General features: G+C 34.2%; 1 long non-coding RNA gene across 1 annotated transcript; it reads left to right on the plus strand.

Moving 5' to 3' along the window:
- Positions 1 to 652: 652 nt before the first annotated feature.
- Positions 653 to 3,505, plus strand: LOC126685669 (uncharacterized). The gene is made up of 2 exons (XR_007643712.2): positions 653 to 2,174; positions 2,253 to 3,505. It is a non-coding gene; the product is annotated as an uncharacterized LOC126685669 (long non-coding RNA).
- The last annotated feature ends 11,757 nt before the right edge of the window (positions 3,506 to 15,262 follow it).

The following is a 15,262-nucleotide window of genomic DNA, read 5'->3' on the forward strand; positions in this document are numbered from 1 at the left end:
TCATGTTGAGGTGGCCAGTTCTAATATGTCTAGAGCGGTCTGTTAGGTGCGCATTGCGATGGGGACATTCTTTTTGTGTTGTCAGGGAATCTCCTGTGGCCCCTAAAAATTTGTTAGGTTCACGTGATGTCCGGGCAATGCCTCTTCATCCCTCCATAAAGTCGGGCTAAATATCTTAGTTGGTCTGGTTCCCCTACTCGAGCTATTCTTTATATCTCGGTACTATAGTGTTTGTTTAAGACGACTTTCAACCATATCCGGGATAACACTGACCGGAATACCTGTTTTCCCTCTGATATCTAGGCCATAGGGCGCTCGTTCGCTTGACTTAGCGATAGTCTTTTCTAGTGAGGTTGCTTCACACATAAGAGACGTTATCACTACGTTACCATTCAATTTTTAAATTAACTGTAAACTATTTATTTTTATTATGGAGTTAAAAAATTAATTAAAATATACTTTATTAATCAATTTTTTATTTTTATAATTTAGGTATAGCTAGAAGTATAAATCATAAATACACAATTCTATTAATATAATTTTTATTAAGATATTTTTGTTAATCTTATCAAAATTTTAGATATTTTAATTTATTTTGTATTTTCTAACCGGATTTTAAAAAAATAAATTGTTTGAAAAAAAAGGAAAAAAATTCCGCCTTCGACGTTTCATAAAACGTCGTAGCATGTCATTCGAAGTACAGTCTTAAACCCTAATAATGGACAGGCACATTAAAATGGCCTCCGCTACCGTCTCTCCAAATCACTACTGCAAAGAGATTTATAATTCAACTTAAGCTCAGCAATATCCCTCTTTGCATTACATTCTTCGATTCAAAATCGGTAGTATTCTTTTTCTCACTGATTGAATCTGTTCAGTTATTTTATTGCGTAAATATAAGAATGGAAATGATGTAATTACAGTAAAAGGTTTGAGCAGGAAGATTAATGGCGGTTTAGCTATAGATGTAGCCGGAACTAAAAGGAGAGGGCCCCTTGTCTTTGTCTGAGTAATTGCAATTTGACTATCGCAACCTCTCCGATAACAAATTAAAAAGTTGTATTTTTTCTTTAGGGTTGAACTTAAAAGGCGTGGGCTTCATTCTATTATTGAATGTTATGTCTAGAATTCGCCCTATATTAAGTCATCGATTGCTTGCCGCCTTTTTTTCGTCCTGCCTTGATCAAAATCTTCATTGCTGATCCATTCTTATTTACATTTTAGTTACCTGTTAAATGTTTATTTTATATGTCATAAAATGTGAGTTAGTTATTTGCATTGTTTCTTTTATCTGTTTTTGACCTGTAAAATTCATGTATTGAGACTGTTTTTCGACTTTAAAGTGAGTTCAATAGGGTATAGTTTATATTTGAGTGATTGTCATATAACAATGGATAATGTGTAATCACTCTATTTCAGTGGCTAAAGTTGCTGAAATTATCACAGTTTTGTGACATTGATATCATAATGGGCCTAGAACCCTTTAGGGTTGCGAGCTAAGAGATTGGAACGGCTAATGGCTTATTGGACCCTTCTTTACTATTGATGTTATGCGATCTTCCATGGGTTTTGTTGTTGGACAGATATTAATTTTGGGATGCTGGTAGTATTTGATTCTTGAAAACTATGATGTGAAAACTAAGTAATTTAGTTGCTGAAATGATCACTAGTTTGTGATCTCGATATCACAATGGGTCTAGAACCCTTAAGGGATTCAAGGTAAGCAATTGGAATGGCTAATGGCTTATTTGCTTGTACATTCATTTTGTTTTCTTCCCGAGCACTAATAGGACTCTGTATTCAGAATTTGACTAAGCCAGATTGTCATAATTATCAAACGAGAAATGTGATAATAATTGATCTTTCATCTCCATTAGGAAATTTGATTGGCCGCTGTTTTACAGAGTGACTAGAGAATGAACATCATTGTTTTATAGAGTGACCAGAGAATGGACATCATTATTAATGTTTAGGTGTTGGTCCATTATGCTAAAGGTTTTCTGAGCTGCATTCCTTTTTGGTTTTTTCAGATATTGGTACGAAATGAACACTATTATTCTTGGAGTAATTCCTTTGTTTGTCTCTTCTCCTTTTTTGGTATATCTCATTATTTGTCAACTTCTACAGGGAATGTTCATTGCATTAAGTTGCTATTGGAGACATACACCAACTTTGTGAGTCTGATTATTGACGCTGATCGCTTGTACTCGTGAATACATTTTATCCTAGTGACCAACTTTCATTTCTTGCAGAATTATTTGCTTAGACGGAATTGGAAGAGACATTGTTGGGTTTCTTTTGACTATATGAAATTTAATAGTGCTTATGCAGGCTTGCAGTGATACTTGAAAAAGCTAATGGGCAAATATCGGTGTGGTTGTTCCCTATAACGATCATGTTTTACCAATCTAATTATTGTAGCATTCTAATTTCTGGTTGGTTTAACGTTTGGAACTCTTGGATGGGGCTTGCCATAATAGGTAAAGTGATTTGATTGGCTGTTTCCAAACTTTTGGTATTATTGGGGCCAATATATGGTGAGATTATTGGATAATCTGCACCTGGAATACACTGCTAGAGTGGCTTATAATATTTTTGAATAGATGGGTTGACATTTGCTTGAAAAGAACTCATACTTTAGTCTAAAAGTTGTGTCCTTTTTCCAACTTATTATGCACAATTGCTTAACTTAGTATACTGCCGCCCCACATCATAAGTTTGTATTGCATCCATATGATTCAGATGGTCTAGCAATTCATAGATTACTTTTTTTTTGAAAATAACAATTCATAGATTACTTCGTGGCCCATTTTTTGCCTTGCAATTATTCTAACCATAATCTATAGGATGTCTGCATAATTTTCTCCTTAACGCAGAAAAATCTCGCTTTTAGAGATGCGAGATTTTATCATGATCGTTTGTTGTCTATTGATAATAGCAGATCCGTATGCCTCATTCCATGGAGTTTTGATTTCGTTTGGTTCAATAAATATCGACGGAAACGATTATGATTTTCAACATTTATCTTTACTTAGAATTAATTACATGAAAATAATAGTGGAATTTTCCATAATTGGAAATCACCCATTTTCATTGTTCCCATGAAAGTCAACTTAATCTTTTTCTTCATTCCTACTTCCTACTCAACCATATTACATGTAAAATCAGTCATTTTTGTTGTGATTACTTCCTATTTTTATTTCGATTTTCATTTTTATTCCCGACATTGATCGACCCTTAATCTCAGGGGCATTGAAATGTATAAAGTTTTAAAAAGAGGTTAGTGGATTCTTATCTACTTATATTCATAGGTCTAGAAGTATTGTGATTGAGTTGAGAAAAGTTGGAGCTGCACAAGAGGACGTAACCGAAAGGCTCATTGTTTATAATATGAGGTCTAGTGATTCAAAAAATAGGCTGTCATGCAATGCAACTGTTAATAAGTTTCTCCACTTTGTAAATCTTTTACCTGCAAAAATTAATAATTGGCTGACCTATGTGCATGCGTCTGGTTCCAATTAATTTTTGAAGCACTTCTTGTTAGTACTAATATTATCTAATCAGAATTATAAACAATTTTTTGATCACAGACAGCAATTTTTACCATGCTCATACAATTTCTTTGGCTAATGAGCAAGGCTTGATTTATCATTGTTTTTAATAAAATTATATTGAAGATGTTAGCCCTGAAATAGTCTTTCATGTTTTAGTTTTTATTTTTCTGTTATTTCATTGTTTTAATTATATTAGAAATTAACTTTATTCGAGTCATCAAGTAAAATATTATGTATTTAAGATACTATCTTCTATAAGTGAGTGGCAAAAAAAAAACTAAAATATTATGCATCTGGTCTATTTATTATTAAAAAAACTAATTTGTGCTCTGTTTCTGTTTTTCCTTTATGAATATAAAAGGGGATAGATTGGATAAATTTCTGATTATGAAGTTTCCATGTCTATTAATCCTGGTACAAGAGCGCTTCATGAACAATATCACTAAATTAATTTTGATTTATCGACCAAATTAATTATCATACTTTTCAGCTAAGTATCAATACTTAATAGTCGATACTACTAAGTAAACCAGTATGCTTCTCATTCAATCCTCAAAATTATTGACAAAGTAATTGATGAAAGGGTTAACTTGATCCTCAAACTTGTGTCTTGGGGTGAAATAAAGTGTTTTAAACTTTTTTTAGTCGATTTGATCTCATTTATGTTCAGAGGTCAAATAAATTACTTTTAACTTTTAAGTCAATTAGATTTCAAAATTTATGTTTTGAGGTCAATAAATCACGCATTTAAGGTTTACAATCTAGGATTTCTTAATCTAAATTAAGAGACTTTGAGATCTAATTGACTAAAAAAGTTAATAGTGATTTTTTGACTTTGAGATAGAAGTTTTTGGATCGGATTGACTAAAAAAAATTAAAAGTGATTTATTTGATATAGAGATACAAGTTTGAAATCCGGGTTAAACCTTTGCTCAACTTTTTTAAGCATTAACATCTTTTTGGACATTTTTATGAGTTCTAAAATATGCATAATGTTTCCGTTAAAAAAAATATTCATAATGCATGTATCATGGTCAAATCGATCACCGGTTCCAATGACTGTTTCAACATTCTTTTGGTGGAATTTAGTTATAAAAGTAAGATTGCGACTGTTTTCCTTACTCCCCCTTTGTTGAAACATGTTTTATCATCTTACGATTATTTTGAAAATAACACTTAATATCTATGATGTGTTTGATTTAAATAAATTGCATAAAAATTTATACATTCATTTATAAATTAACAGTTGCATTTAATTTATTTTAAATTCATATAATAACTTTATTATTAAATTTTATAGAATCAATCATTGATTATATTTTATATATGATCATTGAAGAGTATGATTGAACTAAATACAAGATTACCGATATCTGGATTAAAATTTATTTTACACTTAACAAACTTAAATATTTCAAATTAGCTTTTCTAGTTCGATTGCATACTTGCATTTTTGTTTATTATGGAATTTCCATAAAATCAATAACGGATATTTTAACCTAGAGTTCCAGATAACCAAATTAGGATCCTCTTAAATTGATTATACCATTCAAAATAAAATGAATGGTACAAATTAAAAAAAAAAAAAATATCAAATTAATATTTTATAATGAATAGTGTACATTAGTTGAACATTACAGACCATGTTCATAATTTGATAGGATTCTGATTCTAAACTTTTTATTCATTTGTTTATTATAGGCATATTTTTCAATTTATGATATTGGACATATTTGAGAGGTTTTTTCCCTATTACAAAAAAGAAAAAGAAAAATATGTGAAATTTAATTTTGAAATACGTTTCTACCGCTAAACTATGGTTACAATAAAACTCAAACCGTCAATTTTTTCCTTCATTTTGAACTATTAAATACAAGGGAAGTTTAGGTATTTATTTCAAAAATAAAAATATTTGCACTTTATACCTCAATACAAAAAAGTTATAAAAAATACCTCATGTTTTTTTTAGATTTATGTTTTTACTTTGGGTATTAAAATATTTATAATTTTACTCCGTTATCATCTAGTTATCATAAGTATTTCTGTAATTTATTTTTTTCATTGGTTATCATACAATTATTATAACCTTATCATATTTCATTATCATCTAGTTATCATACTGCAGTGTTATGATAACAACATGATAATGTAGTGATACTGACATGATAATCAGACACTGTTCTATCATAACATAATCATAGATACTATCATAACATCATCATATAGGTACCATAAATATTATCATCTTGGTATCATATGATAATGTTATGATAATATTATGATAACGATATGATAATCAAACGTTATTTTCTCCACAAAATCATTTTTTTCTTGCAGTATTTATGATAATAACATGATAATATAGTGATACTCATATGATAATCAGACGCTGTCTTTTTAAAAAAATCATTTTTTCTGCAGTATTAGGATAATGTTATGATAATGCAGTGATACTCATATGATAATCAGATGCTGTTTTTAGTGCAGAAAATCGTTTTTTGTGCAGAGAATAGTTTTTTTCAACATAAAATCGTTTTTCATACAGATTTTTAGATTTAAAATTGAAATAATCAAACAATAATTTTTTTAGATATGAAAGTTAACATAAATCGTATTAATCACCACAAATTAAAAAAACTAAAATCAAATATGAAAAGAACGACGGAGCGACGGTTGAATGATGGCGGAGCGACGACAGACCGATGAAGGAACGACGAAAAAGAAGAGAAGAAATAAAGAAGAAAAAAAAAGAAGAAGAAAAATGGCGAAAAAGCCAACAGATAAGAAGAGATAGGAGAGAGAAAAAAGAAAAAAAACTGTTGTCATTAATTGTCACTTGAGAGTAAAAAAACTATGAGTAGAGTAAAATAATAATAAAAATTAGGTATAATTATAATATAAACATGTGTTAGAGTAAAAAAAATAAAAACAATATAGGGTAATATATTTTCTTTATTTTTTTCTTGTTGAGATAGGAAATCAAATTGTTTTTATGTCACGACCCAAAATTATTGAGCCGCAACCGGCGCTAGGGAACGGGAGTGGTAGCTCCGGAACCCGTAGCAAGCCTAAAATCACAGTTTATTTTTCGCAAATATAATATAAACAAATAACAACAAACAACGGAAGCAATTATACATATACATAACATATACCCAAATATATACACTAACTGTTTCAAAACCTCGCGGGCTCTAGTTACCGTACCCTGTACGAACTGGCCTCGCGGTACTATATACATCAGTTAGTGTTTCAAACATCTCATCGGCACCTGGGGCCGTGGATCATATACTAAACACGTAGCCTATCAAAATGCATATAAAACAATAACAGCAGTTAATATATACAATCAAAATGAACTGCTGTCTAGGCTACAATACTATCGACAAAGGACCACTACTGCAGCACTCATAGAAGTCAGAAACTAACATATACAGCTGACTTCTGGACTTCAAAATTGGCCTCTAGCTAAGTCCATAAGCTAAGCACCTGAAAGACATCAAAGGTGAGGGGTCAGTATTTGGGAAAATACTGAGTGAGTTCACAGTTTACTAACGGTATTATTTTAAAAACATAGCATCACATTTCAAATCAATATCAATATAAAAATACATATGAACAAGTACTCGATCCTTTCGAAACTAAAATCCTGAAACATAACGTAACTCACTATTATTCAAATCATACTGATTCCAATAGTCTGGCCCGGGAGCGTTCACGTTCAACCACGTCAGTCAGAACATATCTCTTAATCCCAAAGTGGCACTAGATACGGGGCTCAGGTTACTCTAACCGAGTTCACTCTCGTGGGGCTCAGGTTATTTTAACCGAGTTCACTCTCGTATCAAATTCATATTTTAACTTTCATAATCATATCATCCATGCATATCAGATCGTACCTCATAGTCAGACACGCTAGACTGACACATTACTGGTGATCACACAGCCTATTGACACCCAATAGGTAGCTAGTTTCGTTGGATCGTATACTAGGTTCTCGTACATAAGAATTAATAAAGCATATAACATTTCAATCAATTATATATAATGCGATGCGTGTAAACAGTATATATATCTATACAAAATAACTTTATATGTATAATACACGAAAGTAAAGTGCAACTCACTGTGACCGCAATCCAAGAAATGATATGATCGATCTGATGGTATGCCCTCGCTAGTCCGCTTCTACTGACTCCACTATTCACTGACACGTCTGATAAATATAGATCAAATACACGTTTAATACATAAACGTGAACCTTAAAAACCTAAAACCCTAGGTTATAGATTTAAGTTATCCCCCTTTCGTTTCGTATTCGTTTCTCTTGATTTTGATAACTTCTTAATCGGATTCTTACTTAATCGATGTACTTATCTTGACTATTTATTATGTTAATGTTCATTTATATAATGTTTTATATCTATTTCAAAACATTTCACACTCAAATCAAGCTATCGGAGGTCCTTATTCACTCCCGGAAGTCCCACGGAGATCCGGGTCGAGTTAGGGCACGTCGTGTCACCTTGGCACGTCGTGCCCTTCAATTTTTGTGAAGGGCACGTCGTGCCCTTCATGGTGCACGTCGTGCACCCCCTTGGTGCACGTCGTGCACCCTTGTGGTGCACGTCGTGCGCCTGCACGACGTGCTGAAGTGCAGCACGTCGTGCACCGACGTGTGCAGCGTCTTTTCCGGCGCCTCTGAGCCATTTCCGGGGCTCCAAAACTCCCAAAACTCATACCACTTCATACCCAATTCATTTAAACACTTATCTTATCATTTTACAACTCAAAAACGTCAAAAACAACTCGATTCCTAACCGTACGATTCGAACGAAACTTCCTATACGAAACAGCCCCTATTCTTCGAGTTTAACACCAAATTTCGAGATATTTACCTTAATTTGAAGCTTAGGATTGATAGAGCTTTCAATTCCGAAGAGTTTGCCGCGAAAATCGCTCGAAACGGACGCCGAACGGCGAAACGACGAAGAAGCGAAGTTATCGACCGGAATGAAACGTTAGCTTCTGGATCCTTCTCTGATTCATCTTCTGATTCTAACATATTCATATGTCCTTAATTATATATCACTTGGCTAAAATACCTCTTTGATCCTTGTTCTCTTTAATTAACACAATTCATCCTTTAAACTTTTCTTTTGTACGATTTAGTCCATAGCCAAATCAATTAATACTTTAATCATAACTTATACGTATTATTTATATCCGATAAACAATACGAATCCCAATATTAATATTTTCCCGTCAAAACTTATAAATTTCCATTTTCGACATAAAGTGGCTAAATTACCACTTTGGTCCCTGCACTTTATTTTGGGCTTTTCTTGACATTTTTCCTTTTAATTCCAATTCTAACTTTAGAATTGAAATATAACCTTGATTTCCGCATAACTAATTTTCCAAAACCGATCTACTTGAAACTTATTTACTTTATCTTTTCAGAAATTCTTCTAATATTGCCACTCTGGCGAATCAAAATTGGACACGTGGTCCAATTAGCTAATTAATTATTTTGGGGTATTACATTCTTCCCCCCTTATAAAAATTCGTCCTCGAATTTTCATAGAACTTATTGGGATCTTAAAATCGTCCTTATACTTTCCTTGACGTCCATTACTACGTGTCAGACGTAGTTTCTTCTTTTACTTTAAATCTTAGCTCTCACTTATAGTTATGACTTCGTACTTATTGTTAATCGATTATCTATCTTGTTCATAGTAGCTTCTTGATGTTGCATAGTTGAGAATCTTCTCATTGCTACTTTCGTTTCATTTGTTGTCTTCCCGGAAATAGAATAACCTTGGACGTATCCTTGATGTCGTAGTCCTTGCGTCATTGCTTTCTGATTGTTATTAATCATTGTCTAAGATTTTCTCGTTCCATTATTTCATTCCCAGTAGCCATAGGGTTGCTACTTGTCTTCTTTATACATGAATAGTCACGACGTGTTGACTCCATCTTTAATAACGTACTTACTTTATTCATACTCCTATGAGTATTTTCCTTTCGTAATCACAATCTACGACTTTTAATCTTTACTACATCTAACGATATCATCCTTCTTTCTTACTGATTATCGTCGTTTCTTACTTCTTTCTACCGTTATCTGACTTCTCACTCCTGATTAACTAATCTCTTTCAACTTGTACTCTGTCTAGCACAGTTATTATCTCTTAACATAGCTAAACTTGATACATCCTTCACTATCTTCCATTTCTTATTCTTTCGCTTCTTTAAGCTATCATAAACTTCATGTCGTTCTATTGGTCGTGATCCTTTGTTCTTTATCATTATCTTAGACACGTAATTCACGTTACTTCTGATCGTATGGCTTGTACAGTCTCCCTTGTTCACTAATATTACTCATATTCTTATCCCTTTCACTTTCACCTAATTGTTTCTTTGGAGTTTACCTTAAATCTCTTATTGACTTTTCATTCAATGATGTTCTTCCTTTACGTCACAGTTCCTTATTCAAGATGACCTCATAAGAATCTTACATGCTTCTTTAGCATTTAACTATTTCGAGAACTTTTCTCATTAATCAGCTTTCGCTTAACTTCTTTCTTATCTTTAACCTTTAACTAACTTCATCTTTAACTTTCATCCTCAACGGATTCATTAGATCCTTAATAACTTATTTATTTCTTAATCGTCATTCTTTCTTATTGTATAATCAGCTTTCTTTCTATTTTACACTTCTGCTTCTTACTGTCAATTTTTATTTTCACTTTTTACAATACAATCTTGATACTGATTGTAATCGTTCCTTAACTTATTCTTATTCTATCTCTCGTCTTCTTTTGAAGGGTTTTCTGATTGTTCTTAACATTTATATTGTACTTACTTTGTAATTCCCAAAGTCAGGGAACAATTTCAATTCACTGTCGTCCTATACGCTTTATGCTTCCTTAGCACTTATATCTTGATTCTAATTGTCTTTAAATAACTTGATCTCTTTGTACCAGTATCGACTCTTGTCTTGTCTTTTACTTGTTATATTTGTTACGTCTTTCCTTCGTTTATAGCAGTTCTATTGCTGCTGCTCTATTCTGACAATCCTTATGACGTATTTCTAGAACTTTCACTTCTCTAATCATCTTACTAAATTTTGAGGGTATTTGAATTTTACCCTTACACTTTTCTTCATATCATCCACCATTCTTACATTTACTGATACGTATGTCTATACGTGTACCTTTCTCCTTTCTGTTAACGCAACTTATAATTCTTAGTGCTGATATTAGTAACTTTACTTAATATCAGTCATATAGCATCATTATCTCTTTTAATCTATTCAACTTCGAACCTTCACATCTTACTGGATTATCTTCTTCATCCTTGCGTACTTGTACGTTTCTTTCGCCTAACACAACTCTCTGTCATTTCATCATTCGTTTTATTATAAGGATAAATATCGTATCCTTAAGTATTGCCAGTGCATTGCAGCCTATCTGCATATGCTCTCCGGCGATAAGTCCTTATTCACATTCTTCTTTAGCTCCACTAGCTTCGTTGCAATAAATATTAACATGGCTTTATTCTGTTATTGAAGTTTCTTTTACAATTTTTATTCTTATTTAATAAGAATTTTTTATTCTTCGTCGCAGGGCTTTATATCTGAGTTTACTTACTGAATAAAACGACTTTAAAACTTCTTTTGGCTGCGCAGCTCTTTCTAAACCACTTTTCATAAATCATTTAAAATCGTTAGTACAATTGTTGCTCAGAGTGATGACATCTCTCATCACCAAGGAGTTGCTCAAAATCGCAGTTTCTTTTTCCATCACAAAGATATGATGCATGATCTAAAATTTTGAAAATCATTCTTCTATGCATTTCTATCGTGATTATGCAATGTTATATGCGATATCTGAGCACAACTGTACTTTGAAAATCATAAAAACTTTCAAAATTTTCATAAAATCGTAAGTCTTACTCTAGATGATACGCTCTGCGACTATTAACGGCTTTCTTTATACTTATTGGGTATATTTCAAATTTTTTTTTTATTGCTGTCATTTACAGACTGTTCTTCTGTTACATTCCTTCTCTCTCCATATCCCTGATAACTCAATTAAGTTCAAAATTTTCTATTACTGTAATCACCACATCCACTTCTGCAACACTCTAAACTACGTCATATACAGACGCAGATACCTATATTTCACATCGACTTCCTGTAAGTAATCCATCTCTTTCTTCAATTCAAAAACGTAATATAGGAATTACGTTTGCGATAATTATATGATGTGATGTTTATCATATTATTGTTTCTGTAAGTTATATTTATATATATTTTCTTTCATTAGGCACGTATTTAATAACAGCGCTTCCTATAGGTTCTCACTTTCTGAGGTATTATCCTAAAGGCAAAACCTATTACTGATATTCTACTATGCAATGCAGCAATTATATAAACACAATAATGCAAACACATAAACACAATTACTTAAAGCACGTAAATCACTAATACCTGGAGGTGCCTGATGCGGAACGTTAGGTTCCCTAATAACTATGCCAGTGTGTCGGCCCCTAACTGTTCTACCTGAGTTTCGTCCACCTCTTTGCACAAAATAAGGGTTGGTTGTAGTTCTGGAGGACGTACTGACGTAATCTGGGTGGTACTCACGTCTAAAGTAATAAGGTCGTATCGGATCACCCGACCATTCATGCTCTGTTTCAATCCTACGGGCCATTGTAATAAGCGTGCTGAAATGTTCGTCCACATGCTCATACAGCTCATCAAACTGAGGTCCTAAACCCCTGACATATCTACGATTAATGGTCCTATTGTCTTCGTTCAGATTAGGGACTCCCTCTGCCATCCGCAGAAAATCAGTAGAGTACGCCCCTACAGTCAACATCCCTCTAGAAAAAGATCGCATCTGCCTTCTAACTTGATTTAAAGCTATTTGCGCCTGACCGTTAGCTATGTCCGCATCTTCCCTCAAATTGCGGTATCTCCGCACACTTGACCAAAAATAGTCACCTCTGTATTCCTCGACATCTAATTCATCTAACTCTTCTTCTTCTTCAAACTCTTCTTCCTGAGGATTTTCCTCTTCTGCTTCTTCTTCTAATTCTTCTTCTGGATCCTCCTCAGGATCCTCCTCAGGGTCTTCCTCAGGATCTTCTTCAAGATCCTCTTCCGGATCTTCCTCCGGTTCCTCTTCCTCTTCATCGCTGTATTCAATCTCCGGCGAATGTTCTCTAACTCTGTTTCTGGAAGAACTACCTATCTCCGACACAGACATAAAACCATTTTGATATATTTCTGGTGATGTTCCATTATCTGCGTGGAATCCATTCTGATGGACCCCAGATGGTTCGCCTACTTCATTATGAAACCCGTTTTGAAATATAGGAGGCGCTTCCTCCCGTTCTTCCTCAGCATGCGACTGAGCTCCGTTTTGCCCAGACATGCTGAAAAGAAACAATTTCAAACATAAGCGACCATCTGAGTTCCTTTCCACACGCAATTCCAGTATCAACTTATACAATACTGTAAATATTTTAGCATTTAATCCAACTGCATGTGATTCGCAAGCAAATAATCACTTAAAAATCTCAGCGCGAGTAGCAAATACTTAACCCTCTCAATCGTTCATAATTTGCAACCACATAACCACTTTCTATTTCCTAGTATAAGCAATAAATACTTAGTTGTGTTCGTCATCCGTATAAATAGATACTATTCACTTACTAACTTAATAGTCCTGGTTCGCGCGTGTAATGCCACGTACTACTAATGCACACATAATACAATTACAGACAACCAAGGTCTGACTCTTGCTGCAGTAGTTCCTAGGTATACTTACTGACAAATACTCCCAGTCAAATAAGCAATCATACAATTCTAGCAGTGGTAACTGGACCAAACTGCTCCCAAACAAGCATTGAAACAACCTTGCAGTGGTAACTGGACCAAACTGCTCTGATACCAACATTGTCACGACCCAAAATTATTGAGCCGCAACCGGCGCTAGGGAACGGGAGTGGTAGCTCCGGAACCCGTAGCAAGCCTAAAATCACAGTTTATTTTTCGCAAATATAATATAAACAAATAACAACAAACAACGGAAGCAATTATACATATACATAACATATACCCAAATATATACACTAACTGTTTCAAAACCTCGCGGGCTCTAGTTACCGTACCCTGTACGAACTGGCCTCGCGGTACTATATACATCAGTTAGTGTTTCAAACATCTCATCGGCACCTGGGGCCGTGGATCATATACTAAACACGTAGCCTATCAAAATGCATATAAAACAATAACAGCAGTTAATATATACAATCAAAATGAACTGCTGTCTAGGCTACAATACTATCGACAAAGGACCACTACTGCAGCACTCATAGAAGTCAGAAACTAACATATACAGCTGACTTCTGGACTTCAAAATTGGCCTCTAGCTAAGTCCATAAGCTAAGCACCTGAAAGACATCAAAGGTGAGGGGTCAGTATTTGGGAAAATACTGAGTGAGTTCACAGTTTACTAACGGTATTATTTTAAAAACATAGCATCACATTTCAAATCAATATCAATATAAAAATACATATGAACAAGTACTCGATCCTTTCGAAACTAAAATCCTGAAACATAACGTAACTCACTATTATTCAAATCATACTGATTCCAATAGTCTGGCCCGGGAGCGTTCACGTTCAACCACGTCAGTCAGAACATATCTCTTAATCCCAAAGTGGCACTAGATACGGGGCTCAGGTTACTCTAACCGAGTTCACTCTCGTGGGGCTCAGGTTATTTTAACCGAGTTCACTCTCGTATCAAATTCATATTTTAACTTTCATAATCATATCATCCATGCATATCAGATCGTACCTCATAGTCAGACACGCTAGACTGACACATTACTGGTGATCACACAGCCTATTGACACCCAATAGGTAGCTAGTTTCGTTGGATCGTATACTAGGTTCTCGTACATAAGAATTAATAAAGCATATAACATTTCAATCAATTATATATAATGCGATGCGTGTAAACAGTATATATATCTATACAAAATAACTTTATATGTATAATACACGAAAGTAAAGTGCAACTCACTGTGACCGCAATCCAAGAAATGATATGATCGATCTGATGGTATGCCCTCGCTAGTCCGCTTCTACTGACTCCACTATTCACTGACACGTCTGATAAATATAGATCAAATACACGTTTAATACATAAACGTGAACCTTAAAAACCTAAAACCCTAGGTTATAGATTTAAGTTATCCCCCTTTCGTTTCGTATTCGTTTCTCTTGATTTTGATAACTTCTTAATCGGATTCTTACTTAATCGATGTACTTATCTTGACTATTTATTATGTTAATGTTCATTTATATAATGTTTTATATCTATTTCAAAACATTTCACACTCAAATCAAGCTATCGGAGGTCCTTATTCACTCCCGGAAGTCCCACGGAGATCCGGGTCGAGTTAGGGCACGTCGTGTCACCTTGGCACGTCGTGCCCTTCAATTTTTGTGAAGGGCACGTCGTGCCCTTCATGGTGCACGTCGTGCACCCCCTTGGTGCACGTCGTGCACCCTTGTGGTGCACGTCGTGCGCCTGCACGACGTGCTGAAGTGCAGCACGTCGTGCACCGACGTGTGCAGCGTCTTTTCCGGCGCCTCTGAGCCATTTCCGGGGCTCCAAAACTCC

The sequence above is a fragment of the Mercurialis annua genome, linkage group LG6 (genome assembly GCF_937616625.2).
Source record: "Mercurialis annua linkage group LG6, ddMerAnnu1.2, whole genome shotgun sequence".
Classification (NCBI taxonomy): domain Eukaryota; kingdom Viridiplantae; phylum Streptophyta; class Magnoliopsida; order Malpighiales; family Euphorbiaceae; genus Mercurialis; species Mercurialis annua.